The sequence below is a fragment of the Vicia villosa genome, linkage group LG2, assembly GCF_029867415.1.
Source record: "Vicia villosa cultivar HV-30 ecotype Madison, WI linkage group LG2, Vvil1.0, whole genome shotgun sequence".
Classification (NCBI taxonomy): Eukaryota; Viridiplantae; Streptophyta; class Magnoliopsida; order Fabales; family Fabaceae; genus Vicia; species Vicia villosa.
In genome coordinates, this window is record NC_081181.1 from 25,593,714 (window position 1) to 25,605,750 (window position 12,037).

The following is a 12,037-nucleotide window of genomic DNA, read 5'->3' on the forward strand; positions in this document are numbered from 1 at the left end:
ACAAAAATACACGTCACATAAGTCATGCATCATTGGAACACCTGAAAATCATAACTCATTATCCAAACCATGTTCTACGCAGCGGAAAAATACCACATCAAGTCTACATTATTACTAAATGTATCAGACTTCAACCAAAACAGATAAATATAGAGTTACAATCAAAACTACAAACAAACGTTCCCAGTGTTACAACTACCAGAGCATGACACCTGACGCTAACTAAAAACACTGACTCATGAGCTAATCCTCACCGAGTCGAACAGCCGCTATCCTCAGTCTGAAAATGACAACATGTAAGGGTGGGTCTCGTCATAATTAACAAATGTTATAAGGTTATAAAGCAATAACACGTCACAGTTGCATCATTCACCCAATTGTTTCATAAACAGACAATCAAAACAAAACAAATAACAACCAACGCATCATCAGCATTTACAACACCGGAATACCTCCAATCATGTCATAAATCATGCATATGAATGAACTGACACTATGCATGTGGTACCAACGTCATCCAATGGGAATAACCCATGACCGATCTATCATCATCCAGATACGGCCCTGCCAGCACAGATTCCACACAATGGGAATCATGCCCTTCACTGATCCAACACTTCCCTTATGGATACAGTATCAACAATGCACATGAATGAATGCAACATATATAACATACTTATATCATTATCATTATCATCCTCAATAATCATCATCATTCAAGTATGCTCATATATATTAACATCATTCAACCACAATTCCATCATCATCCTGTCGAAAACATGCACATATTTGCTACAATCATCATCATCATCAAGAAATAGCAACATATATTATCATCATTCTAAAACCAGTCAAATCTTCATCACATAGATCATTTAATAAGGTTCATTTAGCCCAAAACGGCGCATCAAATGAACCAACAGTTAGAAAGTTATGCCTCTTTGAACTTTCTTAAAATATCACAAAACATCAACAGCACGCGGCGCCATCACACATTCGCGGCGCGGAACGAATCGAAACAACGCCTTCGCGGCGCGGCCACATGTTCGCGGCGCGGAACGAATCGGAACAACGCCTTCGCGGCGCGGTCACCTGTTCGCGGCGCGTACTGAACGCAACAAGACTTCCTGACCTTACGCCTTCAGGTTCGCGGCGCCTCCCCTATGTACGCGGCGCGAACCGCGATTCTAAAAACTCCAATATGCAGAAAAACAGCATTCCATGTATCCCAAACACCCCAACACATACTAGTGCGAACATGGAGAATTAGAATGCACAAACAACACAAATTACGTCTCGTAATGCACCAAATATACATCAATTGAGATTATAACAACACATACATCATAGATTCAAACACAGGGGTCAAATATCATACAATTGACACAATCCCTAAACCTATCATATGACTCAATTGATCCGAATTCTACATCTATTCAGCATTACCAACCCCTAACCCGATAATAGATGATAATCAGACAAGTCCCCCCTTACCTTAGATAATTCTGGATTCTCGGTCTCTCCCTCTATCGTTCTCCTTCACGTTCTTCGTTCTTCAGACTTCTTTCTTTCACGCTCTTTCTTTTTCCCAATTCCAATGTTTATGAAATAATAAAATTAGAAAAAGGTTTTTCAGAATTACCCCCCCTTCTTCCTCTATTTCCACATATGGCCCAAAAGCCAAAACCTCATTTATTCATTATTTCCACAATTTCTTTAATAATTCTAATTATTAATTCAATAATAAAATTAAATTAATATTAAAATTGTACGGGCGTTACAACTCTGCTGGGGAGGCCTAAGCAAGTCGATCCTAGCCTTTGTTTGTTTTATTTTATTGGGTGTTTATTTGTTTTTTATGTCTATATCTTGTATATATGTTTGCATGTTTATTTTCTGCTTGCATATCATGTTTATTTCTGCTTGCACATCATGCATCTGGACTATATTATGGGTCCCCGTGGGGCCACATATTTTTCTGCTTTGTTTTGCAGGTGGGGGGTTTTGTGAGGTAAAAGGCCCACTACCCAGGCCAGTGACACATAGGATTAGCGTGGATGCTCATGTTGACTCCCGTAGCGCTTGCTATGGCTGAGTTTGACATGGGGTACCACAACTGGGCGAGGTTCTTTCATGGAACACTGTGTCTGGCACGCTTGTTGCCTCAAACACTTTGTACCCCATGGGAACTGTAGACCCTGGTGACCATTAGGGACCACCTGTCCGTGTCTAGAATTCATACCTGTGAGTTTGGGGAGGGACAGGATACTAGCCTTCATCACACCCGGATTTCCATTTCGCAATCTGAAGCCGAAATTTTGAACTTGTTACATTCAGTGTTACCCAAATGTCCAGAGCTGCGAGGGACATTTAGTCTCTCACCACATCACGCACATGACACATCATGTTATTGCATCCACCCCACTTCATTCGTGGAGAATCCTAAAGTCTATTTCCAAAAATAGTGACAAAAATGTATATACTTTTTGCAAAAAGAAAAGAAAAGAAAAGAAAAGGAAAGAAAAGAAATAATGAAAAGACTTTAGGATTCTCCCGATGAAATGCATTCCATCATATCATTTAACATGCATGTTCATTTATTTTCAAGAATATTTGGCTTTGTCTCCGACCAACACATGGCTCCACCATTGAAGACTGGTAGTCGCAACATCTCCTATACTTTTCCAAATCCGAATCTGGATTCTCTTGAGTGTTTAGCAAAAAAGATCATGCCGGATGAGTCAACCAAGTTCCGTGAAAAATATGGGTATATTCTAAGTCTTCTCAAGATGTCGTTCACCAAGTACGAGCAAGAGGGAGTTCATACCTTGCTTCAGTTCTATAATCCTTCCCTCCGCTGCTTCACGTTCCCCGACTATCTTTTGGTTCCTACATTAGAGGAATATTCTCTTTTCTTCGGTGTTCCGATCAAGAAGGGAGAAGTTCCGTACTATGGCACCATGGAGGCTCCCACTTCCCTTGAAATCTCCAAGGCTCTTTATTTGAGCAAGTCAGTTGTCGATGCAAATCTCTCCAAGAAAGGAGGATGTCATGGTTTTCGCATGGAGTTTCTGGTTAAAAGGGGGTGTGATGCTGATGAAGCAAAAGAATAGGACACTCTTAGGGCTATCTTGGCTCTAAGTATCTATGGTATCATGATGTTTTTAAATGTACCTGATTTTGTTGATATGAATGCCATTCACATATTCATTCTGCAGAATCCTGTTCCTACACTTCTGGGGGATGTTTATCACTCCATTCATCACAAGAATAGTCAAAAGGGAGGTTTGGTCAGATGTTGTGCTCCGTTGTTATACCGTTGGTTCAGATCACATTTGTCTGAGTGTGGAGCTTTCGTTGATAATAGGCACACATCTAAATGGGCTGAGAGGATTATGGGGCTTAGGGCCAAGGACATTGTCTGGTATAATAGATCTTTAGATGACATGGAAGTTGTTATGAGTTGTGGAAAGTTCAATAATGTGCCTCTCATGGGTATTAGAGGCGGGATCAATTATAATCCCGTCTTGGCTAGGAGAACTTATGGATATGCTTTTATCAATCCTCCCGAGCAAACTGAGATTGCTGAGAACATTTTCTATCATGCAGCCACCAACATTGGACAAATGGCAGAAGCTGTGCAAGCCTGGAAGAATATTTGTTGGAGAGATAAGAAACATTTTGGACAGAGAGACTGTGCAACTTATGGAAACTATACTGAGTGGGTCAAAACTGTGGCCAATACCCAAGGGATGCCTTTCCCTCCTAAGGATCCTTTGTATCCCCCTGCTGGTGAACAACCCAACATTATTTCCATGCCTCGTTATAATCAAACTGTGGCTCAGAATCGGAAGTTGACAGAACAGGTGGAAACAATGCATGTTAAGATGAATACTGCTCGGCAAGAGAAGCTTTCCGCACTTTATAAGTTGAAAATGAGAGAAATAGAGCTTGAAGAATTGTATGCTAGAGGAAGTACTTCTCAGAAAAGGCCAAGGATGACTATAGGTGCTAAACCTACCGAAACTCAAGAAAAGAAGCTGAAAGAACATTACGAGGCTCAGTTGGCAAATTTGACTAAAAAACTCCAGATTCAGACTAAAGAAGCCAATTCAGAAAGGGCTCGTCGAAAGAAAGCAGACAAACTCTTGTTGGAACGCCAAGGACAGATAGAGAAATGTTATGAAGAGATCCGAGAGCTGAGGGGTCAGATAAGAGAAAAAGGTCAAGGTAATACCCAAGCTCAAGAGGAAGCCAGATGTTGGGAGTTGAAGAACCGCTACATGGAAACAATGCATTTCAGAAAGGACCTGCTGATTCAAGAGATCATTAAGAGACCAACCCGTGCTGAGACGAAAAAGCTTTTTGAAGAAATGAAGACCTGGAGTTATAAGAACATTGGAGACAGCCCCCTTCGTCATTTGGACATGGGAGATCCTGCTTAGTGTTGACTTTGTTGTAGAATCACCACCAGACTTGTTGGATGGGATTCTTATTTCTATTGCTGTATTTGTTGGCTCATGGGAGCAGAATATTTTGTACTTCAAGAACTTGGTTGCAGAATTAATCGATTATGTTTGCTTATCTTGGTTGTGCTTATCTTGGTTATGCTTCACTATTTTCTCCATTATCCTGTGTTGTTGGCCTGAGACAAAGCTAAAGAGTCTTGAAAATAATAAAACATGCACACATGCACCCATGCACTCATATCATATTACATTTTCAGGTTTTTATCAGATTCTAATTGGGGTCCCTTCCAACGACAGATTTCTTTTCCGACGACGAAGCTGACTATCTTACATCCTTACCGCACCAGAAACAACGAGAAGAGAATCATGGACCAATTTGAACAGAACCAGGCTGCCCTCCGTAGGGATATGGATGTTATGGGGGAAAGAATGACCCAACTTATGGAGACTCTCCATGTCGTTGTCCAAGGACAAGAGGAGCTCAGAAAGAGCGTTGCTGGATTGATCAAAGATACTCCTACCAATTCTGTTGATGGAGGGGTGAAAACTAAGGAGACTCCTATTAATGAGACACTTAAAGTAGTGGATGACCACCACGAGGTTATTGATCTTGAACATGATCTTACTGCTGAGTTGACCGAGACTGCTAAGATGTATCAAGCTCTTGAAGAACGCCTTAAGGCTGTTGAGGTTGCTAAAACTTCGAGTTTCGACACTGCTGCTATGTGCTTGGTACCTGGGATTGTTATTCCCCCGAAGTTCAAGGTGCCAGATTTTGATAAGTACAAGGGAGTTACCTGCCCAGAGACTCACATTCGTTCCTACTGCCGTAAGATGGCCGCTCACGTTGAGAACGAACCTCTGCTTATGCATTTCTTCCAGGACAGTCTCACTGGAGCCCCGTTAGAGTGGTATATGAAGCTCGAGAGGTCTAATGTTAGTACTTGGGGAGAACTTGTTGATGCCTTCTTAAAACAATACCACTACAATACTGCTATGGCTCCTAGCTGTGCACAACTGCAAAATATGCCACAAAAATCTGAAGAGTCCTTTAAGGAATACGCCCAGAGGTGGCGTGAACTTGCTGCTCGAGTCCAACCTCCTTTATTGGACCGAGAGTTGATTGATCTATTTATGGGAACTCTGAAAGGGCCGTATCTTCAGCACATGGTTAGTAATACTTCTCCTTCCTTTTTGGATGTGGTCATCATTGGTGAGAGGGTTGAGAACTGTGTCAAAGCTGGTACCATTCAAGGTGTTACTAGTCCTAGCAACTCAAGTGGTAATGGTAAGAAGCCGTATTCTGGGTTTGTGAAGAAGAAAGAAGGTGAGACTAGCACCGCTTCTGTTGACCAAGGCCGAGCTCCTGCATATTCTGCTGTTCCACCTCCTTATTATCTGACGCCTTATGCTGTTCCTGGTCCATATGTCCCTCAAGCGTATGCTGCTGCTCTCCCGCAACCATGGATGGCACCCCAACAGCCTTTCATACCACAACAACAAGCTGCTACTCCTCATAATCGTCAACAAAATCCTAGGCCTCAAGGTCAAAGGGGTCCACAAAGAACAAGGTACCAAGATAGGCGTATAGATCCGGTTCCGATGTCATATGCTCAACTTCTTCCTCAGTTGCTCGCTGGTCAGTTGGTACAACTTCGTGAGCTTGGTCCTCCACCTAGTCCTCTTCCTCCCGGTTATGATGTTAATGCTCGTTGTGAATTTCATTCAGGGGCCCCAGGCCATACAATTGAAAAGTGTAGAGCATTCAAGTTAAAGGTTCAGGATCTCCTCGACGACAAGCTAATTTCATTTACCCCCACTGGTCCTAATGTGCAGAATAATCCTATGCCTCCTCATGCTGGCACGACCAGTGCTATTGAGTTATGTGACGACCAAATCCTGGTAACTGATGTTAATGACGTTAAGATGTCGCTTGCAACTATCAGAGAACATCTCATGCAACAAAAGGTTTTGTGTGAATTACATGACTTCTGTTTGGAATGTTCTTCTAATCCGGAGGAATGTGCTAAATTGAAAGAAGAGATTCAAAAGCTGATGGATGAAGGCGTTCTTAGAGTGGAAAGGGTTGTTTCTGGTGAAGATGTGGCCACTTTAGAGATCCCTTACTATTCTTCTGAGGTGTCAAAGACTCAAAGTACTTCTTTGGTCATTCATGCTCCGAGTACTCCTTTGGTTATTCAAGCTCCAAGAACTCCGTTGGTCATTCAGGTTCCAGATGCCCCTCTGACCCCTTCAACCTCATCTCTCGTTCTCTCTTCTGTGAGTAATTCCAAGGCTGTTCCTTGGAGTTATAATGCTGTGTATATTCGAGGGAAGAAGTATGACTGTCCTCCAGTGGGTAAGTCGAGTGTCACTAATATTGCTGGAACTAGTGGTATCACTCGTAGTGGTCGAATCTTTGCTGCCCCTTCTCCACTTCCTAAAGAGACAAACAAAGATGCCAATGCACAAGCGAAGGGGAAGCAAGTTGTTGTTGATCCTCCTGAGACCCGTACTGCACAAGATGTTGAGCAACTTCTGAGAATCATTAAGAAAAGTGACTATAAGGTGATTGATCAACTTGACCAAACTCAAGCTAAGATTTCTATCTTGTCTCTTTTGGTGCATTCGGAAGCTCACCGTGATGCTTTGATGAAGGTCATGGCTTCAGCCCATGTGACTCAAGACATTACTGTGCCTCAATTTGAAGGGGTCGTGACCAACATTGCTGCTGGTAATTGTTTGGGTTTTTGTGATGATGAACTTCCACCCGAGGGTAGAGCACACAACAAAGCGTTGCATATCTCCGTCAAGTGTCTGGATGTTGTGTTGTCTCGAGTTATGATTGATACAGGTTCTTCTCTTAATGTGATGCCCAAAGCTACTTTGTTTAAGCTGAGTATGGATGGGGTTATGATGAGACCATGCACTATGAGTGTCAGAGCGTTTGATGGTTCTAGAAGGTCCGTAGAAGGGGAAATTGATCTGCCTGTCTTGATTGGTCCTCACATGTTCTACATTGCCTTCTACGTTATGGATATACGCCCTTCGTAAACTTGCTTCTTGGGTCGTCCTTGGATTCACGCTGCTGGGGCTGTGACATCTACCCTCCACCAATGTTTGAAATTTGTTGTGAATGACAAGATTGTTGTGATCACTGGTGAAGAGGATCTGATAGTCAATAACCTGGCAACATACCGTTATGTGGAAGTGGAGGGAGAGATACAAGAGACACCCTTTCAAGCCTTAGAGATTGTGTCGGTGGACAGACTCCCTGTGGTCGAAAACAAGAGGGAACTCGGAGCCCCCCTCTCATCCTTGAATGATGCTAAGGCTTTCTTAGAAGCTGGTGTTCCCCATGGTGCCTGGGGCAAGCTGATTGATGTCTATGAGAAGCGAGACAAGTATGGCCTTGGGTACCAACCATCCTCCTCTACTCAGCTTGGTCCAATCCTTGGAAAAAAGGTGATTCCCCCGATTTCTCAAGTGTTCGTCAGTGCCAGTACTAGTTCTGGAAGTCAGGTTCTCGCCGTGGATGATGATGATGAAGAAGATCTCTCCAGATTCATTTGCCATGCTGCACCTGGACATGAACTCAACAATTGGACCATATTGGACATCCACAGAGTCACTTTTATGGAGATGTAATTTTCTTGTTTTGATAAATCATGTGCTTAGCCCCAAGCATTTTGATCACGTGTATAAAGAAGGGCCCCCAATGTGTTTCAATTTGTTTAATATTGAATGAAAATCATATTTTCGCATGCAATTACAGTTCCATTTCTTTCATTTTTACTTTAAAAACTTTTTCAAAAAATGGCAAAACTTTTCTTTTTCTTTTCCTTTATGTGTTGCATTCTAAGGCATAAATCATCCATCGTGCAGATCCGGCTCGGATTCTATCAAAAATGATAATGTTACAGTTCCACGTCTTGATATCCTTGAGAATCCGATTGACCAAGTTGATGAAGATAGTGGGGAAGATTGTGAAGTCCTTGAGGAATTGGCAAGACTGTTGAGACAAGAAGAGAAATCTATTCAGCCACATCAAGAAGCCATAGAAATCATCAACCTCGGTACATAAGAAGCAAAGAGAGAAGTCAAGATAGGGGCCGCTTTGCAAAGTGATGTAAAGAGAAGGTTGATTGAGCTGCTTCGAGAGTATGTTGACATCTTCGCCTGGTCATACGAAGACATGCCTGGTTTAGACACGGATATAGTTATGCACAGGTTACCGCTCAAACCAGAATGTCCGCCTGTAAAGCAGAACCCACGAAGAACTCGACCAGATATGGCTTTGAAAATCAAGGAGGAAGTTGAAAAACAGTTGAAGGTTGGTTTCTTATTTGTGTGCGAATACCCTCATTGGATTGCAAACATCGTACCTGTTCCTAAGAAGGACGGAAAGGTACGCATGTGTGTCGACTACCGAGATCTGAATAGGGCAAGTCCGAAGGATGATTTTCCTCTCCCTCATATTGATGTGTTAGTCGACAATACTGCTCAGTATTCGGTATTCTCATTCATGGATGGCTTTTCTGGCTATAATCAAATAAAGATGGCTCCTGAAGATATGACCAAGACCACTTTTACCACTCCGTGGGGTACGTATTGTTATAAGGTGATGCCTTTTGGTCTTAAGAATGCTGGTGCAACATATCAACGTGCGATGGTGACCCTTTTCCATGATATGATCCGTAAGGAGATTGAAGTATACGTTGATGATATGATTGCAAAATCCCAAACTGAGGAGGAACACTTGGTATATCTTGAAAAATTGTTTGCTCGTCTGCGAAAATTCAAGTTGAGGCTTAATCCAAACAAGTGCACTTTTGGAGTGCGATCTGGAAAGTTACTTGGATTTATCGTGAGCCAACGAGGGATTGAGGTCGACCCTGATAAAGTAAGAGCAGTACAGAATATGCCAGCACCGAAGAATGAAAAAGAAGTTCGAGGGTTCCTTGGGAGATTGAATTATATAGCCAGGTTCATTTCTCATCTCACTGACACTTGTGAACCCATCTTTAAGTTGTTACGCAAGAATCAAGATATCTGTTGGGATGATCATTGTCAAGAAGCCTTCAAAAAGATCAAACAGTATCTCCAAGAGCCACCAATTCTCATGCCTCCGGTTCCTGGGAGGCCGCTTCTTATGTACTTAACTGTGCTTGAAGGATCTATGGGGTGTGTGCTAGGCCAGCATGACGAGTCTGGTCGAAAAAGAGTGTGCCATTTATTACCTGAGCAAAAAGTTTACCGATTATGAATCCCGTTACTCACTACTCGAGAAAACTTGCTGTGCTTTGGTATGGGCTGCTCGCCGACTAAGGCAGTATATGTTGACTCACACCACTCTATTGATCTCCAAAATGGACCCGATAAAGTACATCTTTGAAAAACCGGCCCTTACAGGAAGACTAGCCCGGTGGCAAATGCTTTTATCAGAACATGATATCCAGTATGTCACACAGAAGGGCATCAAAGGAAGTGTCCTTGCAGATCATCTTGCTCATCAGCCATTAGAAGAGTATCAGTCAATGAAGTTTGACTTTCCTGATGAAGATATCATGAAACTGGATGATAATGAAGGACCCGAACCAGGAGAGCGATGGACTCTCACGTTCGATGGTGCATCAAATGCTATGGGACATGGTATTGGGGCAGTTTTGACTTCTCCTCGTCAAACTCACATCCCTTTCACAGCTAGAATATGTTTTGATTGCACAAACAATGTCGCAGAGTACGAAGCTTGCATAATGGGCCTCGAAGCAGCCATTGATATGAGGATCAAGATCCTTGAGGTTTATGGGGATTCTGCCTTGGTTATACATCAAGTGAGAGGTGATTGGGAGACAAGACACCCCAATTTAGTTCCTTATAAGGACTATATCTTGGAGTTGCTGCCCGCTTTCGAGGAAATCACTTTCAGTCATATCCCCCGAGAGGAAAATCAATTGGCAGATGCTTTGGCTACTTTGGCAGCTATGTTCAGAGTTAGCTCCCCTAAAGAACTGCCAGACATAAGGATCCTCCGTTACAAAGAACCTGCACATGTATTTCCTGCTCATTGTCTCACTACTGAAGGGGTGTATGACGAAAAGCCATGGTATTATGACATCAAAAGGTATGTTGAGAAACAAGAGTATCCCGAAGATGCTACAATTGGTGATAAGCGAACGCTTCGAAGGTTAGCATCCAAATTCTTCTTGTCAGGAGACGTCCTGTACAAAAGAAACTATGATTCAGTTTTGCTCAGATGCGTGGATAGACACGAAGCAGAATTGATCATGCGGGAAATTCATGAAGGATCTTTTGGAACTCATTCCAGTGGACACGCTATGGCTAAAAAAGATCTTGCGAGCAGGATATTATTGGATGACTGTCATACCCTAATTTTTGACCCCCCTGAGATGACATATCTTTAGGATTTTCATCAGGTCAAAGCAAGTATCCAGAGCAGTCACTTCTTCACCTGGCATTTAATCGAGGATGCTCAAAAACAAGAAAACTCAGGTAAAGGATCAATCAATAGAAGGATTAGTCTCTAATACAATCATAAGACTCAAGAGCTTCATTATTTCACCTATGATTGATTAGACACCCAGTCATCTGAGTACAGGTTTACTCAGGTCACCAGACTAGGGTTTTTTAGCCTATCAAGGACTAAAATCAGGGATCACCTTTGGGAAACCCTAAAAAGCCCCAGGGGATCATTCAAAGACATCAATCATTTTTAGATAACTCATATGACAAGATCCACTGGACATCACACCTCAATTCAAGGTCTACAGTCATTATTTTCATATGGTCGACAATTAGGGTTTTTGACCTAATTCACCAGGATAGTTGACTTTTAATCAGGGCATGGATCCAAAACTCAAGAAATGATTCAAGAACCTCTACTACCTCAATATAATCCATTTACATCATTCATTTGAGGAGAAGATCTTGATTCTACACAAAAGTCCAAAATTTCACCTTATCTGGAAAAAGTCAACTGTATGGGTTCACCTTTGACTTTTAAGATTTTTGGTCAAACCATGACTTTCAAGGATCAATATCATCAATATATGGATATTAAAGTCATTTGACCAAAGAAATTCAAGAAGAATCTTCAAGGAGCAAAAAGTCGGGAATTAGGGTTTTTGAGGGCATTGTGGGAACTCAAAATTTCACCTACACAACTCAAAAAACTTCCAACATGAAAGTTGTAGATCTTGCAAAATAAAACAACATCTTGCAAAGGAATTATTTTCAAAAGATCAATCATTTAAGAGTTTTGGAAATTTTGGAGTTTTAGGTCATAAACACTTAAAAAAATTTCTAAGTGTTTTAACCTAGTTTTCTTCCAACTTTGGCCTCATTTTTCACAAATTTTCCAAAGGATTTTGAAGAAACTCCAAACTAATGATTTGAAGTAGATGTTTAGGGCTTTCAAAATTGTGTTCAACCTTCTCCAAATTCATTTTGAGCTAAGAGTTATGCTTGTTCAAAGTTGGCCTCATGAAGTGAAATTATAGGTCATGCATCATTTTGGAATTTTGAAATTTTGTGCACATGACCTCAAA